The 26,407-nt window shown below is 42.1% G+C and overlaps 1 long non-coding RNA gene across 2 annotated transcripts; it reads left to right on the top strand.

Moving 5' to 3' along the window:
* Positions 1–486: 486 nt before the first annotated feature.
* On the top strand, positions 487–25,829 carry LOC138831332 (uncharacterized). Of its 2 annotated transcripts, XR_011373246.1 has the most exons (4): positions 487–588; positions 839–956; positions 5,641–5,713; positions 25,473–25,829. It is a non-coding gene; the product is annotated as an uncharacterized lncRNA (long non-coding RNA). The 2 variants fall into 2 exon arrangements; XR_011373245.1 differs by lacking the exon at positions 487–588 and having other exon boundaries at positions 786–956.
* Positions 25,830–26,407: the final 578 nt, after the last annotated feature.

The raw sequence follows: 26,407 nt of genomic DNA, 5'->3' as shown, positions 1-26,407 counted from the left end.
GAGGTAGGTCCAAGTTACTAACACAGGTGAGGAACCAAGGTTTTAACTTGGAGCAGTGACTATCAAACCCTATCTGGGCTGCTGGTTCAAGACCTCTTCATCCAGTCTCTATGTTCAGCTCAGGTGGATGGGTGGGCCATCTTTTCGTGAAAGTCCCTCAGTGACAAGGCAAGAAAGTCTGACTCAGCTCCATCCCCGGGACCCCCGACCTTTCATTTGTCCCGGTGATAGGCTACTCGATTTTCACATCTTAGAAAGGTCCCAAAGGGGAGCTCCCTGGCAAGGGACCCTTTCCCAGCCACCTGAAGGGATGATTCTTTAGGCGGAAGATCCAGCTCAGAGCAAGTTGTACTTGACTTTTGAGGCTCTGGGGCTTGAAGCGCGGGCACCCCAGCCTCTGCGTGGCCTGGGTGGTCCCCGACAGTGAAGTCCCATCCGCGGCCTTGCCCCCACTCCCCTTCCCCTCCCCCCCCCCAAGCACAAACGCGCTGCGGCCGCCAGAACCCTGGGCCCCGCAGCGTTCGGCCATTGGACAGCGACAAGGCAGGGGCCCTGGCCCCAGCCGCCTGCCTGGGTGGGCCGCGCTGGGTAGGTAGCTGGGGGGGACCGGAAGGATGGCAAGGAAGTCGGAGAGAGTTTCCTGAGATGAGAGATTACTTCCGTCCGGGCGCTGGCCTCTCTCTGAAGCCGGCTGGCGGGGGCTCGGGGGAGCGGGGTGCGCTGGGCTCCGCCGCCCTTGCCACCTGCAGCGCCCGGGCTCAGGGCCGCGGGAGACCTGGCGGGGGGCCGGGGGGACGCGCTCCATCCGTGGCGGGGACTAATCGGGGCATCCTTGCAGGTGCGAGCCGAGCGCATCTCCAAGCGCCTAAGCCATGGTGGCCAAACAGCGGATCCGGATGGCTAACGAGAAGCACAGCAAAAACATCACCCAGAGGGGCAACGTAGCCAAAACCCTGGTAAGAACGAGGGCGGCGCCGGCGGGGCCGAGCGGGGCAGGACCCGGCGGGGCGGGGCGGGGCGGGGCGGGGCCGGGCCGGGCCGGGCTGGCGGGCGGCGGGCCCCCCCGGCCAGGCCTCCAGCAATTGGGTACCGGGGCTCTGGGGACGCGTAGAATCCAGGTGGGCTGGGGAGGGGGTGGGGGGAGGGAGAGCGGGGAGGGCAGACAGCTCTGCCCTCCTCATGGGCCAGGATGGTGGGGTTGATCGTAGCCCCTCTGGGAGTGGCTGCCTAGACTATCTGAGGGCCACGGAGCAGCCTCCCGTGTCCTTGGGAAAGTCAGAAAGCCACATCATTTGGGTACAGTTAAGCCAACTGCATGAATACTGGGCCTGGAAACGAAGGTGCTAGCACGTTTTGGATGGATGGATGGATGGATGGATGGATGGATGGATGGATGGATGAGTCCATTTAATATCTCTAGCTCTTAGCCTGCCTCTCTGCGCTCTCTCTCCCACTCCAGTCACTGCGTCATGGTCTCCCTGTGTTTGAAAGAGCTCAAAGTGGGAAACGAGATTCTGACCCACATTTCCCTCATCCTCCTTTTGCCCTTTTCCTGCGATCTCCCCTGCTACTGCTGGGCTCCAGTTTAAGTGCAACATTATTATCCTTCACCCTATATTCTATGCCCCCCCCAACTGTAGATTAAAGCTTTTCAACTGCAATTTTAAGTCAGATGTATGCCCTTGGGCACAGACCTTTCTATTAGTCAAGCAGATTGTTTTCAACAGAAAATGCCAGGTCTGTGACTTTGGACCTACAGTGGCATAAGTTGGATGGTTGGGTTGAGCTGGTTTCCCAGTCTTACAAGCAAAGGCTCCTAGATCTATTACCTTATTCAATAGAAGTCCAGCTGAAACTTGGGGTTTGTCTGGAAACACTTGTAGACTCGATGAGGCCATTGATTTTAGCCAAAAAAAAAAAAAAATGTATGTGGGTTTGATTAACTAAGCCAAAAGCTGGATATGCAATCATCACTCGGGAATTTCCACAAAACCAAGCAGCACTGTGGCAGAGAAACCTTCATTTTAAGTTCCAGGCTTAAATAATTTTTTTTTTATCATTTTAGGAATTCAATTATTTAGTGGTGACTAGGGCAGCTAAGGACCGATGCGTTATTAAACCTGAACCATTTGTGTTTTTTTTCAGGTAGATCTCTATTTCCGCTATTCATTTCCTTTAGCAAAAAAATTCACATTTCAAAGCAATTCTAATTGGTGTTAAGTCACATAGGATTTAATATTCCTGAAGATTAGCAATAATACAAGAACACTTAATTTGCAGGGCTCTTTTATCCATTAGGCTCTGAAGACTCAACATCTGCTACCTCTATCTTTTCAAGATCACTAGAAAAATGTTTGAGACCCAAAACACATACACACAAAATTATCAGTTCCAAAATAAGAAGAGAAAATGTGAAGACTGGGAAAACACTATTTAAATATCTAGCAAATGTAACTAGTCATTTGCAATTCAACTTGACTCAACTCTCAGAACTACATTAAGTTATGTTTAATGTGAGGTAGGAGTACATTAGATAGGTTCTGATACAGCATCGGATAGGCCCTCCAAAAGTGCCTGGCGCCTATGATGATCGTTAAGTGGCCCAACTAAATTTGTAATGAAAGGTTTCTAAACCAAGCCATGAGACATGTTTATTTTCAATTGGTTGGACGGGACTTTTGGTTAACTTTATTGAAAATGGGTCAGCATCTATAAAGAAAAATAAAATTCTTCAAAAAAGAAACTATAAATCCTAAATCTCATTTTCCCAATTACAAGTCAAACATGGTTATCCTTTGATGGAAGTAACTTGAAAAAAGGCAAACAAAACACTTATTCAGGATGAAACTCAGTAAATGAGAACACATATACAGATTTCAACAGAAAATTTAGGCTAACTGTTCAGAAATAAACTTCTGTAATTGTATGCAGATGCTTCCCTATTTCATTATTAGCTCATGGGCTTGGGGTACATAGGTATTTGTTTTCTCTGAGAGAATAAATTAATAAGAAACAGAGAAATGCGATAAACATTTTGAGCTTATAGTAATCCCTCCTAAGTGAGAGGAGGAATTAAATTGCAATGATAGGAGTTATCCTGCTTATATCTTATCCCAGGCAAAACCATACCCTCATATTCTGGAACCTGATTATTTACAGAATAGCTACTGTTTTCCAACCTTTCCCAGCAATACAATTTGGTTTATGTGACTTCTCACAGTGAGATGCTACTAAAAAATAATAACCTAAAACTCTCAGAAGGAGATATATTGGTATTTTGATGTTTGTGAGCTCTGAAAGTACCAAAATAACATTGATTCACTGAAGAATGTCACCAACTAGTTTTGGGATTTTTGTTATTGTTGTTATATACTCCAATCTCTACATGATGGTATTTGTGTTTTTCTACAAATGAGAAAAAAAAAGACTCCAGTTGTCATGGTTACCAGAGCAATGATGATCACTTAGACTCCTGAAGTCACTCAATGGCTTTGCTGGCAATAGAGCTAAAATAAATTTTTATGTTTCATTACTGGAACAATAGTGGCAGAATTGATGACCCAGCAATGGTGACCAATGTGACCAATTGTTAGAAAGGTTGTAGAAGAGGGTTGAAGGAGTAAATATCATACTATATTCAGGTAACTTTATTTCAAATCTCTATTATTTACCTGATCTTAGCTTGACTATCTGAGTGCAAAGCATCACAGCGTTATCATATGTAATTATTGAAGACTGGTCCAGAGCAACACTTGTATTCCCTGCAGTGGCAGGTCCAGTATGAAATTAAGGGAGAATGGAGAATGAGAGCCTCTGATCCTTAGTCATAGTAGGCCTCCACTGACACTTCAGTCTTCACCACTCTAAAAAGGGAACTATAGGAATAACTCAACCCATCACCAATTAGGACGTATTAATAAAATGCCCCACCTAAACCCAGACTTGCTCTGCTTGAGCTAAAGCATTATGTTTAAAGTAACTGTACGCTTATCCATACTCAAAAACATAATAAAATGCATTTATTTTCTGCTTTGTTTCCAGCCAGGCTTTACACCTGATAGAAATGTAGTATCTGTCCTTTTTCTGAGTTCTACCACAAGGAAATATTTGTTACAATATCTGCTCAACAAATACACTCTGTGTATTTGTCTATTTTATATAAATGTAGCCTCTTGTTTGCTCAAGCTAATGAGGAAGTAATTAGTAAGTTCTTTGCTTTTCCTTTTTTTAAAAAAATATTTATTTAATTGTTGTGTATGTGGTACCAAGGAATTGAACCTAGTGCTTGCATGCTAGGCAAGCACTCTACCACTAAGCCACATTCCCAACCTCTTGCTTTTCTTTTTTTTTTTTTTAATTTTCTTTTATTTCTCTCAGTAATGGGGCTTGAACTCAGGGCCTGGGCTCTGTCCCTGAGCTCTTTTGCTCAAAGCTAATGCTCTACCATTTTGAGCCATAGCTCTACTTCCAACTTTCTAGTGGTTAACTGGAGATGAGAGTCTCATAGACTTTCCTTCCCTGGGCTGGCTTTGAATCAATCCTCAGATTCCAGCCTCCTGAGTAGGTAGGATTACAATCAAGAGCCAGCTCTTCTCCCTTTTTATATGACAAATCACTGCTTCTTCTAATGCCTCTTCAGAAAGTCTGGTTTTTTGCATTGGTTGATTTCATTTCCAGGACACCAAAATATAAAAATAAAGGTGTTGTGGGGACCATTCCTATGCCCTTTGCTCTTGGTTTGAGAAGAGCAGGAGGCACGGGGAGGGGGTGGGGGGGTGAGGGGGTTAGGGGAGGGAGGGAACATTCTTGAAGATGTGGTCATGCCCTTCTGCTTACCAGGGAGTGCTGAGACTTCTCCAAGCACAGGCTTCAGTAAGGCCTAAGTTGCTGGGTGCCTCTGTGCTCCTGAAGGCTTCTACTGCACTGACTCTTCCAACTTTTGGTATATAAAAGTGTTTAGGAAAATGCCTGTGTTGGCTGAGCCACAGTCCCTGCACCCAAGAGTCAGAGGAGGGAGGATCTCGAGTTCAAAGCTAGCCTGGGCTACATAGCAAGACCCTGTCACATAAAGGAGAGAAATTTCCTGTGTTTTCTGGGTCTGCTGGGAATACACGGGTATAACCATGAATGATGAATCCAGTAGTTGAAAACGTTAAGGCTGGGTGTAAATCACATGCCAGCTTCTGCTCAAGTTAACAAACTGTAGATCTCAGTTTCTCAACTACAAAATGAAAACAGTAATACTTGGTTGGCATTAGTTGTGCATGCTAGAGATAATAGATGTAGCCTCCCTAATAGACTACCTAACATAGAATAAACCTTCAACAGAAAGACACAGTTATTACCAATATAATTTTGTCTCTGAAATCCCTGTAAATGTATGTATTTATATGCTATTTGCCCCTAGAATATTTTAAGATGACTAGGTTCATTGAGTTGCACAGTGTTAATAAAATTCTTAGTGAATTAATTTTTTTAACTTATCCCAGAACTTTAAAATTGACTTTATACATGCCCAATGAGAGTTGAGATTGAGTCTGTTTTATTCCCGGTAGTATCTCTGGCACATGACACAGTACCTAGCAGTCTACAATAATGAATCCATGAATCTGATTTCTCTTTTTGTTTATTACCTTCTAGAGGCCTCAAGAAGAGAAATACCCTGTAGGACCATGGCTGTTGGCCCTGTTTGTTTTTGTTGTCTGTGGCTCAGGTATGGTATTTCACTGAATTTATATCTCATGTTCTCCACAGTCATTGAAATACTATTTTTATTCGCTAATAAAAAATGCTGATCTTAGATTTAAGTAAACAGCTGCCTTAGCCTTAATCTTAATGGACTTTGTGTATATTCTATTAAAAATGAAAACAAAGACAGAACTGATACACTATCAAAATCATAAAATGATTACAACAAGTAATTTACTTAAATGGAGTATATACACTATAGAGTTCAGGTAACTCATTCTGGTTAGACATCATCTGAAAAGGGCCCTTAGAAGAGAAAATGAAACACCTGTCTGCCTGAGAAAGTAAGGGAGACATTTTTCTAGAATATTCTATAGACCTTGTAGGTAGGATTGAGCCTGTGACCTTGAATCATAAATTATGGGCCACCTGACACTGTGAAGTAGTTACAAGTTGATAGAATTGTACTTGCACATATATAAACACACACACACACGCACACACACCATGAACAAAAGTACCATGCAGTTGTTCCTAATTAAATGCTGTTAGTTAGGAGCAGTTCAATTCTTGTGAGTTGCTTAGAGTTCCAAAGATAGGAAGTCCACTAGGGATTGTGCCTCACACCCAGACACCCTCCTACCTCAAAGACAAGAGAAGCCCAATACTAATAACAGACCAGTTCCTCTCATCCTCAAGATATGGCTTTTCCAAGAACATAGAAACTCCTAGGAGGAAAGAGCAATCTGCAGTACTTGATCATTCATCCACTCAAAGAAATGAAGATCTACTCTTTCCTTGAGGGAAACGGAATAGCAATCTTTTCTTCACAATGCTTAACAGATGTTCTCTCAGTCTTTGAATGCTTCTGAGATGAGGTGCTCACTTCTTCAAAAAGCCCATTCCCGACCAAGCAGGGTGGTACATGTCTGTAATCTCATCACTCTGGAGGTTGAGTCAGGAGGATCATCAGGTGCAGGCCAGCCTGAGCTACAAGCAAGACCCTGTTTCAAAAACAAACAAGATTATTCCTATTCTCTTCTGAACATCTTCAGGTGAATCTTCATTCAGCCTTGCCTCCTAACGTGTGGTTTCTATATTCTTCTTCTGGATATGCTCAATGATTGTCTTAAAATACAGCTTTGGCAGCTTTGGAAGGAAGTCTAAAATTGGTCTGACCACCACAGAGGCAATAGGACTGTCACCACACTTGATTTAATTATTCAGTTTCTACTAGTATCATTTGCATTTGAAGTTACTTTTAACTGTCACACTTAACATCCAGCTGTTCTTCATGGACATTACCTGCAAGCTTGAATACTTCCATATCCTAGGGAGCTCCCTGGCCCATCATATGTGCATGGATCTAGGTAGCATTGGACATCATTTCACTTAATATCCATTTCCTTCCACAAGAATGTTTAAGGAAAGCAGTGTTAGTTTCCCACTAAATAAGTAACTCCTCATACAATATTTAGCACATATGATAGATGGATGGATAGAAGGATGGAGCCAGATATTCTCTATACTATAGTTACCTAGTTAACTTTTTTGAGACCTAATATCATGATCATTTCTGTCAAAATTTTATTGTCAGTTTTCAGTTGTCTTTCAACAAAGTATCCATCAACTTTGGAGACATAGACAAATATCTGTAATAAATGTTTTATTGATATTACATTATACTATACAGAATGGTCAATGATAATACACAGTATATTCAGCATATTGTCCTTCATTAATGATGCATAGTTCAAAGCACGGTATACAATTTCAAGGAATATAGCATATTAATGTCATCATTTCCATCAGTACTTATATATTTATCTGTGATTGATGATATGTCTTAGATTCGTAACCCAAAACAAAAATAGCAAACAAACCTGTTGTTTTAGCACATCACAGAAAAATCAAGAAAATCAATCTACATAAAAATTATCTATATTTCTAGATCTTCATGATGAATCTGTAGGCTGTTAGATCTTGAACCTTGAGCCTTTTATCTAATTCTCCTTCTGCTCCAACTTTATAATCTCTAAAAGTATATTATACCTCCAAGTCACTGAAAAAAGGTCTAGGTTTAGAGAACCTCATGGAACACCCCAATGAGACAATTCCCTTCAGGTTAACTTTGACCCTGAAAACTAAATTCATCCAACAATCACCACTTGAGAATGCATTGTGTATGTGGCACTGTGCTGGGCTTTGGAATCTAAACCCCTTCAGGAGCTTGCAAGGAGGTAGGGACTTCAGGGGTTCACCCCTGGGAGAGAGCACAGGGGTGGTGACCACAGAGACACCTAACACTCACCCAGCATGGACAGAGGACTTCCATGTTGCAAGGCTGAAGGGACAGCTTCCTGTGGGAGGTGCTGTTCAAGCAGAGTCTGGAAATAAACAGCTAGACAAAGCGGGTGAGGAAGGTGATGCTACAGAAGGGGACAGGATGTGACATAGGTGCAGAAGCTGCAGACAGCCCAGTAAGCACGGAACTGTAACACTGTCCAGAAATCCTTGAACTGTGTAATCACTGCTCCATTGTCCAGTGTCTAAATATGCAGGACTAATGTTTAATTCTTTGTTGTCCTCAAGATACATAGTAACTGTAAGTAGCCTCTTCCAACTGCCCAGGGGAAAAACTAAAATAATCTTCAGGTCTGGCTTCTTTTTCTCAATCGTGTATTTCTCAAAACAGCACCTTTTCCTTTTCCAAGGACTTAGAGTAACTCTAAATCATATGACTAAAATTTTGCCAAACCTATGTATCTTTTCCTGTTAGGTAAGTTAGGACACTCACAAGCAACTGTTTTCTAGAACCTTCCACATCTTCAATAGTTTCTCAGAGATAAAGTATGTTGACTCTGCTGGCTCTGTTATCTTATTCATAGGTTTGTCCAGGCCCCTGGGATGTGAGCCTACAGGACTTGGAAATTTGGCTTCACAACTTACTGTACCCCACCCTTCTCCCTTACAATCCACGGCTATTTTTGTTTTGTTTTGTTCTTCCCCTGCGGTGCTGGGGATTGAACACAGGTCCTTGTACATGATAAGAAAGCACTGTGCAATGGAGCTACACCCTCACTCCACCACTGCCCTTTTAATGGTGTGTGTTTAAACCTTTGTAACTAGAAGACCCTTTTCCTTCTACAGAGAGACGAAGCATAAACAAGCGCTAAGTTACTTTACCTACAGTATCTTCTCCACCATCATAATTCCTGAGCAATGGGCCTTATCGCTTTTCATCATAGCTACAAATCATCCACTCCACCTTTTTTTTTTTTGCCAACTTTAGCACTTTTGGGGGTGGGGGGGAGGTCCGGTTGTGGGGCCTGAACTCTCGGCCTGGGCGCTGTCCCTCAGCTCTTCAGCTCAAGGCTAACACTCTACCACTTGAGCCATAGCACCACTTCCGGCTTTTTTTTCTGCTTATGTGGTGCTGAGGAATCAAACCCAGGGCCCCATGCATGCAAGGCAAGCGCTCTACCACTGAGCCACCTTCTCAGCCCAACACTTTATTTTTTCTCTTACAAATCTTGGCTCAAGTTGGATGCTGTTCCCACAGAAATATGTCACTCTTCTTGATTTGTCCTTGGTACTGTGCCCTTCCTTCTATCTTTACACATGTCCTCCTCTAAACAGAACATGTCATGAAAAACATAAAAGCTCCTTTAGATCTGTGCCTGTCGCCACCTCTCAGGATTGGTCAGGGTTCATTTTGCTTTGCTGAGCCCCTCTCTTTGAGCTTCTCCCATTTTAGGGTCACAGGCCCCAAGTTCCTGCCTATCATTTTCTACTTGGAAAGAATGTGATTTCCTCAAGTCTAACCCATGTATCAGATGCTCTGCTTTAGGTAGCCAGCCTTCCTACAGGCATTAGGATACTAGAAGCCTCCATCACTGTGGTATCCTGCCTTTGTTCCAGTTCTGTGATCCAAAATAGGAAAGACCTCCCCGCCCCCATGCCTGTCTGGCCATCTGCAGGGTGCATTCGGGCACAGAACCCTGTTCTAGCTGGCTCAGCTCATACAAACTGCACTGGAGCTTTTGTAGGATCTCCAAGTCTCCGCAGACTGTCTCTCCTTTCTGTCTCTTTGCATTGGCTTTCTTCTTTGAGTTTGATATAACCCAATGTGAGGCTCAAGTTCCAGCCACCAAGTTATGGTGACACCTTACAGGTCCTATTGCCTTGTCTGAGCCTGTGGGGTTGGTTTTGTATCTTCTCATTCACACATGAAGGGAGAAGGGGACATCTTCCTGTGTGAATGAAGATAGATGCTGATCATCGATCTGGATCTTGCAAGTCTCATTGCTTTCATTACCTCACTCTTTGAACACACTTTCCTCATTGATGATTGGTGGAGGAAGTACTGCCAGTGTTCCTAGGGTACATGCAAGAAGTAAGAAATGCACATTTTGAGCCCTAAGATACGTACTCAAATTTTTTTCTTTCATGCGATTATTTCTAACACATTTATAAGATTATTTCTTTGTTGCTTTGTATGCCCCTTCCCCACAGTATAACCCCTGCTTTCACTGTATTTGATGTCGGTATAATTTGTGGAAGGGAAGGGCAAAAACAAATCGTTTAAATAGGGATACAAGTGGACCCATTGCAACAATGACATGTACAAGTCGTTATGTCGAAAACGAACTTTACAACTTTGGTGGGGGGAGGGAGCGGGAAGGATTGGGTGGTGGGGTTGGAGGAGGATGGGAAGGGATGGGAAGGGGAAACAAAGGAGGAGGCTACAATGCTTGATAAGAAATGTACTCATTATCTTGCCCATGTAATTGTAACCCCTCTGTACAGTATTTTCACAGTAAAAAAAAAAAAAAGAAATGCAAATTTTATCCGGTTTTCTATCCATAGTCTGGGAGAGATTAGGGCTAGTAAGAAGTTGGCATTTAAACATTAGTATTATTATTATCTCTTATTGGTCATCTCTATTCTAGTTTAGGAAGAAAAGCAGGTGAAGAAATCTGCAAACAGGCTAAGGACTCCTTTACCATGGACGTCACAGCCACTGCCCTGTCTCAATCCTTACTTTTCAGCCATTTTCTTGGGGCCTTCTTTATTCTCTGTACATGCCTTTTAATGGAGTGCAGGAAGGTACTCTGAGACCCTGGCACAAACATGTGCCCAGGGACCACCATCCCCTGGCTGAGACACCAGAGAGAGCATCAGACCCCTTGAGGGTTCCCTTGGCTATTCTAGGATCTCATCCGGCCAAGCCTGTTCTTGGTAGAATACTGGGCTTTAATCTCTAATGATTATCCTTCGAGAGGGAAGATAAATCCTGAAACTATGTAAACCTCCAGTATCCATGATTGCAAGAGGTCTATTAGGCAAGGGACTTCTCTGGACACTGACAATTAACAGCAATGGGATAATTAGCCCCAGGGGGGAAGATAGGTTAGAATCTGCTAGATGTGGGTTCAAAGCCTAGAACTTGAAGGCTGGCTGAATGCCCCACAGGCATTCCAAGTCTGTTGATTTTCTTATCAATACAGTTACAATACTCAATGGACATTGTTGTGCAGCACAACAGACATATGTGAAAATGGGACTGGGTAATTGAGAGGGACAGATGGAGAAGAGATAGGTTGGGTGGGATAGTGAGAAGGGTAACTCCAATTAAGAAGCATTGTACATATAAAAGAACATGTGAAGTTGAAGCCTGCTTGTGTATTTGAATATAATATTAATGATAAGAGCTGGGTGTGATGGCACATTTGTATAGTCCTAGTACTTGAAAGCAAGAGGGTCCCTAGTTCAAGGTCAGCCTGAGCAGTATGAGGAGACTTTTCCTTAATGAGAGAGGGACTTGAAAGAGAGAGAAAGGAAGAAAGGGAAAGAAAGAGGGAGGAAGGAAAGAGGGAAAGAGTGAGGAAAGGAGAGAAAGAAAATGAAAGAGGAAAGAAGGAAGGGAGGAAGGAAGGGAGGAAGGAAGGAAGGAAGGAAGGAAGGAAGGAAGGAAGGAAGGAAGGAAGGAAGGAAGGAGGAAGGAAGGAAGGAAGAAAGAGAAAAAAGGGTAAAAAGGAAAATAGAGATAAGAAATCCTCCAAAGGCAGTTGTAAGGACCTAAGTACTAAATACTGGCCTATAACAAAGCTCATAAGCTGCATTCACCTCACTCCCACCTCTGAGTCCTCATGAGAAAAACAGTGCAATGCCCTGGATGTTTAGATTTCCATTTGCCTTTCATCCTCCCAGGCTGGGATTTCCTTGATAGAGCCAGCACTGATATTCCTAATCTAGCAGAAAGCTGTGGCTTTCTTCACCCCAAGGATGAGTTTTCAGAGATAATACCACTGATGCTTCCCTAGGTAGAAGTACAGGCATGCAGACCAAAGTCAGAGGAGAAGTTTGTACTTTAAGTTAAAGACTGAAAGTACATGAAGCAACCCTAGTATAGAGCTTTTTAGTATAGTTGCCCTTATGATATAAAACAATGGAAACAATGTTTTTTGTGTGTATGGCAGTACAGGGGTTATTATCTCAGGGTTTTGCACTTGCTAGGAAGATGCTTTACTGCTTGTACCACACCTCTATTTTTGGTTTGGTTATTTTCATACAAGGTCTCGTTTTTTTGCCCAGAGTGTATGACAAGCATACACTCTTCTTTTAATTGGTTAAAATGGGGTCTAGTAAACCTTTCCTCTGAGCTTCCCTCAAAGTGTGATCCTCCAGATTTCAGCCTTCTGAGCTGGGGACAGTGCCTTCTTGTGAGACATGGCAATTGTCCAACTAGGACAATTCAGTCCCATATTTTGCTTTGGTCAATTTTGTTGAACTTAATAACCATATGTGTGTATCTGTGTGCATATTACATATCTGTATATGAAATTTAAAACCTTTTTCTCAATTGAATGTTTACTCACCCTGGGATTTGGGTTGGCTTGAGCCTGTTGAAGTGGCTGAATTTGTCTCTACTTAATCCACTGAGTTTCAGATTCACGTTGAAGTCCAAGGAATTTAAGGCCCCTTAGAAGATTGCCCTTTTTTCCTCTCCTCTTTTTTTGTAAGAGTGTTATCTTCCATTTGTTCAGACACTGGAGCCTCTTTCCAGATAAGCAGCTCACCCTGGCTCTCTTTGAACCAGGTTTCAAAACCTACCTCTTTGGAGAACTGTTTGATAGCTTCTTAAAGAGTGCTTGTTTTTATCTTGAGACGCAAAGACAAGCATGACCTGGAATGTCTGTCTGAGAGTGTTCACTGCAAAGATACTGTCACACAGATATACCAGCTGCTAGCTTCCCAAGGCTTGTGCAGACTTGATGCTCTTTTCTGACCATTAATGATAGTTGTCACGGCTGTTTATGCCAGAACTCTAACTCCTGGATTGTTTACATCCCCCCTCTCTTTCTTACATCTTCAGCTCTTTTTCTTTCTTTCTTTCTTTCTTTCTTCTTTCTTTCTTTCTTTCTTTCTTTCTTTCTTTCTTTCTTTCTTCTTTCTTTCTTTCTTTCTTTCTTTCTTTCTTTCTTTCTTTCTTTTCCTTCCTTCCTTCCTTTCTTTCTTTCTTTTTTTCTTTCTTTTTTAAGAACCTTATTGAGAAGGATTCTTGAGTCACACCTAGGCTCAATGAGAAAATAGTCATCAGTTGATTAGTAATGTCTGTCATGAGAGTGGTATTGTCAAAAGGGCACATTTTCATCTTAGCTATCCCTGGCCACGGTATTCCCAGACCAACTGTCTTCAGTGCTTTCAGTTCCCTGTGATTAGAATGCCTATTGGTCTTGGTCACAGTAGGTCCTTTCCTTAATACATTATGCTGACAGTTTGACTGTTTAGAGTCAGTATCTGCATATGTGTGCTTCTGTTGGACTCATGGCATTCTTCACCTCTTCAGAGCCTGTGCTGTGACCTGTACATTAACACTGTACAGCAGCAATCTGTGACACTTTCTTTGCAGCAGCTCCTTGCAGTCTGGTTCAATGTTTCTTTGTTCATAAGCCTCAATTAAGGCTTCATCTGGGATCAACAGAGCCACCATTTAATTCCCATCATCCTCCAGTTCTCTGCAGGAACTTTGGAAATGCCAACCTTGCCCCAGTTCCCCTGGGCTATTTTTCCCCCATGTATTCCTAATTTCAATTTTACATCTCCTCTCTGGCAAATCCTGATATTCATTTCCTAATTAGAGATTATGAGAATCTAAATGGCTCCAAAGTCTCAGTGTCTATTCTTAAGCCTCCCCAGCAAGAGCAGGCCTCTAGGGAGATAAGGTTAACTAGTGACTTGTTTTCTTTATAATTTTCCATGCTATATAAATTTGTCAACAATCAGGTTACTTTAATAATCAGAAAGAAAAAAAAGTTGAGACCAGAAAACCTGAGTAGTTTTCAGCCTTTCGGCCTTTATTTGTCTTTTTTCTTCTTAAAGCTGAAGAACTCGGTTCAAATCTTAGAGAGCAATAAATGAGAGAACAGCTGTTGTAGTTGGAGTTGTGTAGGCTCCTGTGTGTGTTTGTGTGTTTGTGATTTTCTGTGTTTTTACATGTTGGTTTCTGTGTTTGCAGGGGTGTGTTTGTATATGTTTGTGGGTGGGAGGATTGTGTGTGTTTGTGATTGTGGATATCCTGTATTGCTGGATATTTTGATTCTCCATCTACAAAAGAGAGTGCCAGCAAATACCTGTCACTACAGAGTTAGGGCCTTGGAGCACAGAGTCTGATAGGTTTATTTGGCGCTATCCATCCCCTCAACCCATGTTTCTGGGAAGGGATAATGCATTTGTTTGTCAGTTAACAGATTTTACTTTTCTTTTGGACTCCCCAGAGACACTGCCTGGGACGACTGGGATTGGAGAGAGATAACATATAAGCAGGTCCTTGTTCATTACAACCTTTTAGAATAGATGTGAAGAAATCATTCCCTCATGTTCTCTTTGTCAGGGCCTGAACCTCTTGAGTGAGATGGTCCAGGTCCACCCACCCATCCCCTTCTTCATTTCTACAAGGGCCACACCCACAGATTCAAGATGAAGTGGAAGAGTGAAAAGACTGTGAGTCTTGGATGTTCTAGGCACACACAGAAAGCCAAAGGACTGCTCTTGTTATGGTCTTCTGGTCCTCACTCCCAGTGTGGCCCCCATGTGGTCACCAGTTTAGTGGTGGTATGTCTTTGAGACTTAGTTTGGAAAGTCAGAATAGGACCTCTCCCAACAACTAAGACGTTTTGTTTTGTGAGCCATTGGCAGTGCTATAAAATCTTCTAGAATACAAGATTGAAGGGAGGACTGTATCTTAGAGCATGTTGGTTGAAAACTACCAAATGAGCATATCCATATGTCACAGGAGGGAGTTAGCATGGTTGCTAGGAGGTCCAACTCTAGGATGAGACTTTAGGCTTATACGTGGTTCTGCCTACTTCTTGGCTATATAGCTTGGTTTAAACGACTTATGCCCATACTGAATCTTGGTTCTGCCATTCTTAAAAGAAGGTAAGACTTTTTCAGTACTCCCAGGATCCTCTGGGCTACTAATTCTGAGGACTAACATTTCACATATAAAAAGCTTACTTGAGTCATGGTCAGAGTTTTTTTTTAATTTTTAATTTTTTTATTTTTGTGCTGTTACTGGGGTTTGAACCCAGGTCCAGAATGCTATCCCTTAGTGTTTTTATGGGCTAGTGCTCTGCCACTTGAGCCACAGCTCCACTTCAGCTTTTCTGGTGGTTAATTAGACTCATAGACTGTTCCATCTGGGCTGACTTCAAACATAGATCCTCAGATCTTAGCCTCCTGAGTAGTTAGGATTACAGGCATGCGCCACCAATACCTGGCTTGATCAGTTTTATAAATATTTACTGTTATTGTAAGGGTATGTCTGGTCCTTTCTCACACCACCTTCTTATTCTCTAACCCCCTGACAAGGTTCTAACAAAAATTCTGACTGATTTCAGGGAAGGGAAAAGAAGTTGACATATTTTGATGGTTTTGCTTTGTGATAGCAAGATAACTTGAGAGGAGAGCATAGATTGGCAATGTTAGTCTGCGTGGCCCAGACTAGCTGCACCTGGACAGCTAGAGTGGAGTTATAAGCCAAAGGACCAGGGATGTAGGGATGCCATCTCTGCAGGGACAACCACACCTTGTCTGCTGTCAGAAAGAACTATAAACTAGCCCATTGATGCATACTGTTTTCACTACCATTTCTTATTTTTGTGTTTCTTTGTGCCAGTATCTGGGCTTGAACTCATTGCTTCACATTCTCCTTTGGCTAATGCTCTACTACTTGAGCCACAACTCTACTTCTGACTTTTCGGTGTGTAGTTGAAGATGAGACTCTCATGACTTTCCTTCCTAGGCTGGCTCTGAGCTGCAATCCTCAGATCGTTGCCTCCTAAGTAGGTAGGATTTTAAGTGTAAGCCGCTGGCACCTAGCCTTGGCTACCATTTCTTGAGGACTAATATATTGTAACACCAGATCTTACATGTACATTTTTCTCTTCTAGTCACTCAATCTCCAGAAGAAGCTATTTATTAGGCTCTTTTTCTAGCTAATCAAACTGAGGTGTATGGAGGAAATCAGCCAATATCCTATAGCTAAAATGTGAGAGAACTAGTAACCAAACCTAGTTCTTTGAGACTCTAACACTCATCTGCTTTTTATTAGTTCACATTCCTTCTCTTACTATTTCCATAAGAATACTATGGAGTAAAAATTTTCCACTAATTTCAACCCTTTAGCATATGACTATGTTAAAACCCTTGTTAAAACATCCCCTATTTTCCTCTGCTAGTAAAATGTGTTTTCCAGAAATTCCTGTTGTCTAGTTAAACCAAGGCCTGTTCCCAGATGGAGGGAACATTATCCTGGCCACAAGCTGCTTCCTGATTGGGCCACTAGTGCCCCTGATCCTCTCTCTCTTTCCTGGACACTTGCTCTAGGACAGACTTCAATCTGCCATGTTTGCAGGCTGAGCAGAAGACTGACAGAACTCTCTGGAAACTGTGACTCCAGAGGAAGTCACCCTGAAAACCAGCAAATGAGGTATATGAGGAAGTGGATGGCCCTAGAAGAAGGATAGAAACCATTCTTCTGCTCTGGAGTTCCTTCCTCAGGATCTGAGTCGGACAGCCTGAAAGAGACATCTCACCAGCTATCAGTTTTCTCAAGGTGACCGTTGGCCTCTGTTGTTAAGTGCCGCTCTACCCGGTGTCCTGGAGGAGTATCTGAGATTGCATAGGGTCTCTTTTCTGGGGAACATTTTTCTGCTTTTTTTAATGTAGCTAGAAGGCATCACATTCTTTTCTAATAATATCTGCTTTTTAGCATTGCCTTCTTGCCCTTTTCTATTTCTTGAATCTCTCTTTATTCCTTCTTCTCCATCTTTGGAGAAGCTACCAGAGAATGTTATCTTGCTTTCTGTTTTCTTTCTCAGCAGAAAGGAGCTGCCTTTCCACTGTCTTGTCTCCTAATATATCTGCTTATCTTGCAGGGCCTATACTTTTTTTTTGAAACCAAGACTTTCATCTTTTATTTTTCCCAATGAAAAATACAGTTTGATTTCTAGAGTTATCTTATTATCCTAAAGGATATTCCATTGGTCCGTCTTAATCTCTCTTCTCAGCAACTGCCTTGATTACTCTTCATCAAGTATTTGTTTTCAATAAAAATTGGTTATGAATCTGACAAGTCTCCCTTTCTGACAGTTTCCTATGGGAACCACTCGAGTCTTCCCGGTGTCTCTCTGGAACTCTTTTGTAGCCAGGAAGAGTTAGTCCTCAGGGTCAGCATGACATGATCCAAAGCCATTGGTATTTTATGGTATGTGGTGTCTTGGCTTCTCCAAGGACTCAGATCTTGGGACTTTGGGATCCAAAGGTAGCTATTTGATCTTTTTTGGTTTGCAAAGTAGTAATGTAAGGTTTTAGGGGTTCTTTGTTCCTTTCTTTCCTTCCTTCTTTTCTTTCTTCCGTGTGTGTGTGTGTGTGTGTGTGTGTGTGTGTGTGTGTGTGTGTGTGTGTGTGTGTGTGTGTGGCACGTATGCCATTACTGGGACTTGAACTTAGGGCCTAGGTGCTGTCCATTAACTTTTTCACTTGCTGGAACTCTACCACTTGAGCTACAGCTCCACTTTTGGCTTTTTGATGGCTAATTCAAGATAAGAATCTCACAGATTTTCCTGACTGGCTTCAAGCTGTGATCCTCCGATCTCAGCTTCCTAAATAGCTAGGATTTCAGTGGAGGTTTTATAAATGTATTTATCTTTGTACTCTTTGCAGTGGATCTACATTGTACATGGTATCTACTTAACCTGGAATTCAGAAAGAAAGATGATTTAATCTAGTAATTATCCTAAACTATGTAAAATTCTTTAAAGAAGAGCCAAATGAGTCTATGAAAGCATATAAGGGCTGATCAACTCTTGGGCAAGTGGTTCTCAAAGTGTGTCCTTAGACCAGCAGCCTCAACACCCCCATAAGCTTGTTAGAAATAGTCTCAATATGTCCCTACCCCAGACCCACTGAATTAGATATTTGGGGGGTATAGCCCAGATGTTTTAAAACATCTCCAGGAGATTTTGATACACACTCAAGTTTGAGAACCTCTGTTCCAATGGGTCAAAGAAGCTTTCTCTGAAAAAAAAAAAATATATATATATATACATGTTATGAAGGAAACAAGGTTATGGGACAGGGAAAAGTATTTCAGGACAGAAATAATGGACTGTTTTAAGCTCTGTGAAAGACCAGGGAGCTTTTGGAAGCTATGAGGGGGTACCACACGGGGGATGAGAGCAGCAGGTGAATCTGGATGGGTAGATAGGAGCCAGAATCTGTAGACCATGAAGAATTGGGCAGTACTGGGGCTGGGAAGGTGGCTCAGTGGTAGAGCGCTTGCCTTGAGCTGAAGAGCTGAGGGACAGCGCCCAGGCTCAGAGTTCTAGGCCCTACGACCGGACCCCCCCCAAAAAAAAGAATTGGGCAGTACTAAGCTTCAGGAGTACATAGGAGTGACACTATGTTCTTTGCTTCTTAAAAATAAACAATAATTCTGTAATAGTGTAGAGAAAGGATTGAACAACAGGAGTGGATCAGCTGGAGATCATAGCAGTGTGTAGAAAAAGATGATGTGGCCTGGACTTGGGTGGTGGGTGGGAGGAAATCAAAAGAAGGGCACATACATCTAATATTTTTAGGAGAAATCCATGCATCCTGGCCATTAATTGGAGGTGTGAGGGATGACCCTAGTATTTTGAGTTCACATGTAGAATGGAAGATAACACCACCAGTTTTGGCAGTGGGTAGAGACCACGAGACGGTCCTAATGAGTTTGAAGTATTTTAGAGCCACTCAAATGAAGATAACAGTTAGGTGGTACAAGATGGGCATCTGGAGCTTAGAGGAGAAGTAAGGGCTGGGGTACACATTTGTGAGTCGTCAACAGCTAGATGCCACTGACACTGTGGGTCAGGATGAGTTGCCTTAGGAGAAAATGTAATGAAGAGAAGAAAGCCAGTGATGCTCATGGTTTGATATTAGTGCCCAAGTCTAATGGTTTAGGAAGAGGAAGATGATCCCATAAAAGAAGCTTAGAAGAAAGACCTAAAGAAAAGAACACTAGAAACTAGGAGGCTGGGGCATCCCAGAGGCAATGTTAGTGTCCAGTGGTGGAAAGAGGGTAGTGAGGCAAAAGAAGGCCAAGGAAGGGCTGGGAAGGTGGCTCAGTGGTAGAGCGCTTGCCTTGCATGCATGAGGCCCTGGGTTTGATTCCTCAGCACCACATAAGCAAAAAGAAAAAAGCCAGAAGTGGCACTGTGGCTCAAGTGATAGAGCGCTAGCCTTGAGCTGAAGAGCTGAGGGACAGCGCCCAGGCCCAGAGTTCAGGCCCCATGACCGGACCCAAAAAAAAAAAAAAAGAAGAAGAAGAAGAAGAAGGCCAAGGAACACTTGTTACATGCAGTGACACAAGGTCTTTTATGACTTCAGCAAAAGATGCTTCTTACGAAGTGAGGGGAGAAGCTAGGATAATGACAATTGAGGCAGGAATAGAAGGAAAGGAAGTGGACCATGTGGGCTGGGGACCAGGAAGATGTGGAATCAGGCACACTGTTCTTGTTTGTCTGAGTTGAGCATGCTCTAGCCTAGGGACTTAAGAGTTAGATGAGACTCCCCCACGGTATAACCCCTGTTTTTACTGTATTTGATGTTGGTATAACTTGTGGAGGGGAAGGGAAAAAACAAATTGCTTAAATAGGGATACAGGCAGACCTATTGCAACAATGAGTTGTACAAGGCATTATGTTGAAAAACAGACTTTACAACTTTGGTGCTTGGGGGAGAAGGAGGGGTAAGAATGGGGGGAGGAGGGGAAGGGAGATGAGAAGGAGTGGGAAGGGGAAACAAAGGAGGAGGCAACAATGCTTGATAAGAAATGTACTCATTACCTTGCTCATATAATTGTAACCCCTCTGTATGGTATTTTCACACACACACACACACACACACACACACACACACACACACACACACACACACACACACACACACACACAGTTAGATGAGAGAAGCTGAGGAACCCACAGCTATGATCATCTAGGGTCCCCAAGGGCCAGGATCCTAAATGCAGACAGGTGGGTACGAAGTTTGAAGCGTGTTCATTCTTGTACTTCCTACTTTTCACAGAGACTTTTTTTTTCTTAGTGGTGGGGCTTGAACTCAGGGGCTAGCCACTGTCCCTGAGCTTTTGTGCTCAAGGCTATCACTCTACCATTTTGAGGCATAGCTCTAACCACCAGACAGGTGGTTAATTAGAGATAAGAGTCTCATGGACTTTCTTGCCCAGGCTAGTTTTGAATCATGATCCTCAGATCTCAGATAGGATTACAGGTATGAGCCACCAACACCTAGATTTTACAGAGACTTTTCTCAGCCTCTGTGAGTGACCTGCACAAGACTTGGTCTCTGGTCTGGAATGCGTGCCGTCCCTCCCTTTCTTGGCATCTTTTCTCTCCCCTGCCTTGCTTGTTTCTCTGCCCCTCTCCTGCAGCCTGCTTGGCTGTTTTCTCAGCTTTGTTCACCCACTGTTAGGTTATTAACTTGTCAGGGTGTAGACTCCCTGCTTCCTTTCTCTTTGAACTCCAGTTGGCTCCCTTCCTGTTCCCTGCCTTCCAGTCAGCATTTAGAAGGCCAGGGTTACTCTGCAGGTCAGTATTGGCAAGCACACAGAATTACAATTAACATAATTGGTATAAAATGTGGAAGACTTCTTAAAAGACATGGATACAACTGGAAAAGGAATAATAAACACATCAGTATCTCCGGTTTCTGAGATGTGAGCTTAAAATAGACTCTAATCGAAGTAATTTCTCTAAGAGGGTTTGTTTTAAAGGGCTATCTCCATACCTATTAAAACAAAACTACTGGATTTTTTGCAAGTTAATTCACAGATTCAATTAAGATCAGAAATGTCCTTTTATTTTTAAAGCAAACTCCAAGAAATAGACAAGTTGTTTTAAGGAAGGTCTTACTACTTGGAGGCATGCAAATTTTGTCTGTTTTTTTATTTTGTTTTGGTGCTTTTACTGGGGCGAGAGAACTTAGAGCCTCACATTCCCCTTGGCTGTTTCACTCAAGACTGGCACTCTGCCACTTGAACCACTGTTCCACTTCTGGCTTTTTGCTGGTGAGGTAGAGATAAGTCTATCAGATTTGTCTTCCCCGGCTGGCTTCAAACCATGCTCCTCAGATCTTAGCCTTGCTAGTAGCTAGGACTATAGACATGAGCCACTAGCACCTGGCTTGTCTAAGATGATTTAGAGAGATCTGTAGTAGTTCTGTAAAGAGAATTGAGTGATAAACCACTACCTAGGACAGCTAAGTCATGAATTCACTAAATTAATTGACCAATATCCTAATGATTTTTTTTTGTCTAAAGATATGATTAAGGGAGAAAAGTAACATTCTTGAGCACTTGTCAGGGACAGATCTTTTATATATATTGTTGTATTTAGTTCTTCGGATTCTTCAAGTTACTTAAATGTCCCATTTTATAAACAGAAAATGCAGGGCCCAAATGCAATAATTTCTCAAAGTACATACGTTTTAGGGTGGCAGATAATATGTAAGTACTGATTTTTCATGATCAAACATAGATAAGCAGTAGTCATTGTATTAATCATAATGTAGGTTGGCTACTTCTAATCTGAAATCTAAAATGCTCTAAAACAGGAGCATGTATGGTGGCTCATACTTGTCATTTTTGCTACTCAGAGGAGGTAAGTAGGAGGAGCACAATTCAAGGCAGGTCTGGGCAAAAAGCTCAAGATCTTACCTGAAAAACAAAGCAAAAATGGATAGAGATATTGGCCTAAGTTGTAGTGCACTTGCCCAGAGCACAAGACCCAGAGTTTAAAGCCCTGGTACTAAAACAAACAAACAAACAAAGCCAGGTGCCAGTGGCTCACGCCTGTAATCCTAGCTATTCAGCAGGCTGAGACCCGAGGACTGTGGTTTGAAGCCAGCCTTGGCAGGAAAGTCCATGAGACACTTATCTCTAATTAACCACCAGAAAGCTAGAAGTGGTGCTGTGACTCAAAGTCACAAAAGCTCAAGGACTGCACCTAGGTCCTGTGTTGAGATCTCACAACTGACAAAGAAAAAAGAGAGAAAGAAAAAAGAAGAAAGAAATGCTACAAAATCCCAAACTTTTTGAGTGCCAATATAGTACTACAAGTGGAAAATTGAACAGTTGCGCTTGTATGATAAGAAGGTCATAGTCACAATGCAGGTGCAGTAAAAATGATGTATAAAAATTACCTTCAGGCTTGTGTGTGTAAGGTGTATATGAAACAAATGAATTTTGTGTTTTGATATGGGTTCCATTCCCAAGATCTTTTTATTATATGCAAATATTCATGAATTTTTGAAATCTGATATTCTTCCATGGCCAAGCACTTTGGATAAGGATACTGAATCTGTAGTGGTGAGGGGCATGACATCTTGATGGTGTGAGGAGCCTTTTTATGCCATGTCACATATATCTTTAATCCCTATGATTGTTGCAAATATGATGATCTTCATGTCGCAGAAGAAGGAAAAGCCTTCAAGACAATAAGTGAAGTGTGTAGTCACACAGCCATTCAGTGGTTGTGATACAATCCCGCTCCATCTCACCCTCATTTCCACTCTGTATAAATTCACCTTGTTTTGTCAAGATTAAGACAATTCCCCAGTCCCAAGAACAGAGCCTAAAGCATGACATACTTTTTTTCCAAATGTTGTTGCATGTCCAGTTGCCTCCTAGTATTCCTGTTGAGCCAGAATACAAAATATTTATGTAATCTTTAATTCTTGTTATCTTGTTAGTGAGGAAAGAAGCATCAAGTATTTCTAGAAGTTTATGTTTTAGTAGGATACTGTCTTCTCTGTCAAGACTCTCTCAAGAACTCAAGATTAGCCAAATGTCCTAAATTGTTAAACTAACTCCTTCACTTAATCTACTGAGAGTTCTTTCCAAGTTGAGTAGAGTTGGTAGATTTCAATTTTAATTCTACTTTGTTATTGTTGTTGTTTAAGCTTAGTCTCACAAGGGTGGGGAATGTCCAGCCCTGATATGGGCCACAAAATCATTTGGTACATGCTAGAACAGATATTCATGCTTCTCATTGGCTGCCCATGGGACAAGTGTATACATCTACCTGTATTAGTCATTTTTTAATGCTGTTTATGAATATCCTAATAGCTCTTGGTAGAAAAAAAGTTCCCCACCCATATAGCAACAAAATAACAGAAGACAGCCTGATGCAAATGGGCATGGTAATAGAGATGTGAGCAGAAATAAGAATAAGGTGACAGAAAGAAAGAAAGAAAGAAAGAAAGAAAGAAAGAAAGAAAGAAAGAAAGAAAGAAAGAAAGAGAGAGAGAGAGAGAGAGAGAGAGAGAGAGAGAGAGAGAGAGAGAGAGAGAGAGAGAAACAAGAAAAGGAAATGGAGGTCCAGAAACAGAGCAACCCGAAGCTGTTTCATTATTTCACACTGTCTGTCTTCTATAACTATCACAGTGAGCATTATTAAGTATTCTTTCTCATTATGATATAGGGACCAAATACTTATGAAAAGACCTAATACCAAATGATTATGGTTAATATCTTTCATTTGGGAAAGGAAGTGGCTATGAACTATCCAAGAATGATTCCCAGGGCCCTCTGGGTTATTTCCTTTTGTATTCTCAATGCACAGCTCCTGGCACATGTTGAACACCCCTAATTCAGAAATCTAAAATCTGAAATGCTCTGAAATCTAAAGCAGTTTAAGTGATGACATAATGCAATGTGTAGAAAATTCAATACCATGAAGTTTTGATTTATGTAAAGATGATTTAAAATATTTATACATGTACTGTAAGCCTATATGTATGTGGTGTATATAAAACATAAATAGATATTTTAAAAGTTGGTCGTACTAGGGCTCATGCTTGCTCAGCCTCGTTGCTATTTTAGCCAGTTGAGCCACACCTCCAGCCTGGCTTTTTGTTGGTAATTTTTGGAGATGGAGTCCAGTGAATTTTTCTGACCAGGTTGACCTCACACTATAATCCTCCAGATCTCAGCCTCCTGAGTATCTAGGATTATAGGCATGAACCATAGGTAATCAATCATAAATTTTGTATTGACTTGTTTTCCATCTCCAAAATAATTTCTTACATGTGTAAGAAATCCCAAAATCCAAAATAAAATTGTAAATCTTACATACTTCTGGTCTCAAGCATTTTAGATAATAGGTATATAACCTATAGGTGGCCACTAATGTTAGATGATGAAATGGCAAAGGACTTGTTTTCTGAGGGTTCTGAAGAGCTTAGCTTTGCTGCGGTCACCTTAGGAAGCTGTGTTCCTAGATATCTTCTAGGGTCAGATCTCTGACAGCTCAGGGGTTTACTCTGTTTTTAAACATGATTACATAATACCAAGGCTCCTTTCAAAAAATAAAAATAAAGCATCATAAAAATTATTCATTTATATTGTAGCCACTCTTATCATCATTGTCCACATTGACAACCAGATTACATGGGAAGGTGTAAAAAGGAATTGGTAGTTTTCTCTCCTGGGATACATTTGAAGTCTAATGGCTAGAACTAGGGTAGAAGCATATTTAAGCAGCTCCTTCCAAGTGAGTCAGGGATGCAGAAGTCCTCTGTGGTCTTCAGGCTATCCCTTATTCCAGCCCAACTCATAGAGACTGAGCCCTGAATAAATCACTATTGCTCTGGAATAAGAGATAGTCTATTTCAGAGATTCTTAGGCAGCCAAAAGACACAGATTATGTCTTTGTGTTCTGCATGCTGCGTTCCTCAGATAGCCAGAGGCCCAGCTTCCTGCGCTGCTGCGAGCACCTGGCCTTCCTTTCTGCACAGAGCCGCTTATTTTACAGGTCATGGCCATTTTGAACATGTAGATCCACTGACCTGCTTAATGAGTGCAGTTTCTGCACAAAAGCCCACATGCCCCTGTTACCCAGCAGCCACAGAACATGTCTGGGGACAGGAGCCTCTGCCATCCTCTCTACCCTGAGGGATTTCTGGCCTTAACTCCTGGTGGAATTAGCAGGCCTTAGCCCTAAATCCCTAAGGCATCCATCAGCAGACAGAGCCAGGCTGCCTTTGAAAGAAGTTCACTGACCCCTTGTTAACTTAACTCCTTGTTAGGAAATACCTAATCAGCTGTGAGCAGACTGTGAAGAGACCAGGGTCAGCAGAAGCTGAGGGCAGGGGTGGGTTGAGTCTCTGACAGCATGCTGTCTGGTGTCTGAGCTGTCTGTTTTGGTTTCCCCTTTCAGCTATCTTTCAGATCATTCAGAGCATAAGGATGGGCATGTGAGAAGGTCCGGGCATCTGACATTGCCACCCTCCCGCTGGCGGGTGGAGGACCGCGGAGGCCTGCAGTGGATATTTGTGGGATGCAAACCAATGGAAAGGAGGCTCCTACCACTTCCTCACAGAAGTCAGACCAAATTGCCTCCTCACCGGACATGTCGGTGCATCCGTGTCCTCCAGCGGAAAGGACATTTCTGTATTTCTGTTGACTGGATTTGTAGCCAGAACAATGCCATCTGTCTGGTTCCCCCTGGGTTTCATTGATGTGTGCATGGAGCCCTAGGAGTGATTTTACAAATAAATGTCTGTGTTCAACCTTATACCATGTGTGAGTAACAAGGAGAAAAATGAAAAAAAAAATAGCAGGAAAGCACAAACAGGTTGGGGAAGTAGGAAGTAGGTGGTAACATGGGAAAGAAGGTTTGGGAATCTGTAGATGGTGAAACAGAGCTAGATTTACTAGGTCCTTGGCCAGGCCCTCAAGAACTTCCTGAATGAAGCCCTGGGTAGCTCTAATAACCTTGGGTTATTATTATAAATTATTATAATAATAACCCAAGGTTATTAGAGCTATTATTATCATTAGCACCATACTTGGTGGTGCTTTTTATTTTTGCCAGCCCAGGCAGGAAAGTTGTGAAACACTTCTCACCATTTAACTAGCAAAGAAGTATAGCTAGCCAGAAATATAGTTGCAGTTCAAGTAGTAGAACATCATCCTTGAGCAAAAAAGCCAAATGAGATAATAAGGCCCTGAGTGCAAGCCCTCGTACTGGCACAAAACAAACAAACAAATGTTAACCTTAGGGGAAGCAAGTCCTTATTGAAATCCTTAAATAGGGGCTAGATAGATAACCAGGACTTCTTAGGTAGGTAAGTTGGAATTCTGCTTTGAATT

The sequence above is a fragment of the Dipodomys merriami genome, unplaced genomic scaffold, assembly GCF_024711535.1.
Source record: "Dipodomys merriami isolate MVZ:Mamm:240054 unplaced genomic scaffold, mDipMer1.0.p SCAF_192, whole genome shotgun sequence".
Taxonomy (NCBI): Eukaryota; Metazoa; Chordata; class Mammalia; order Rodentia; family Heteromyidae; genus Dipodomys; species Dipodomys merriami.
Note: the sequence above shows the minus strand (reverse complement) of the source record. Positions and strands in the feature narration are given on the sequence as shown.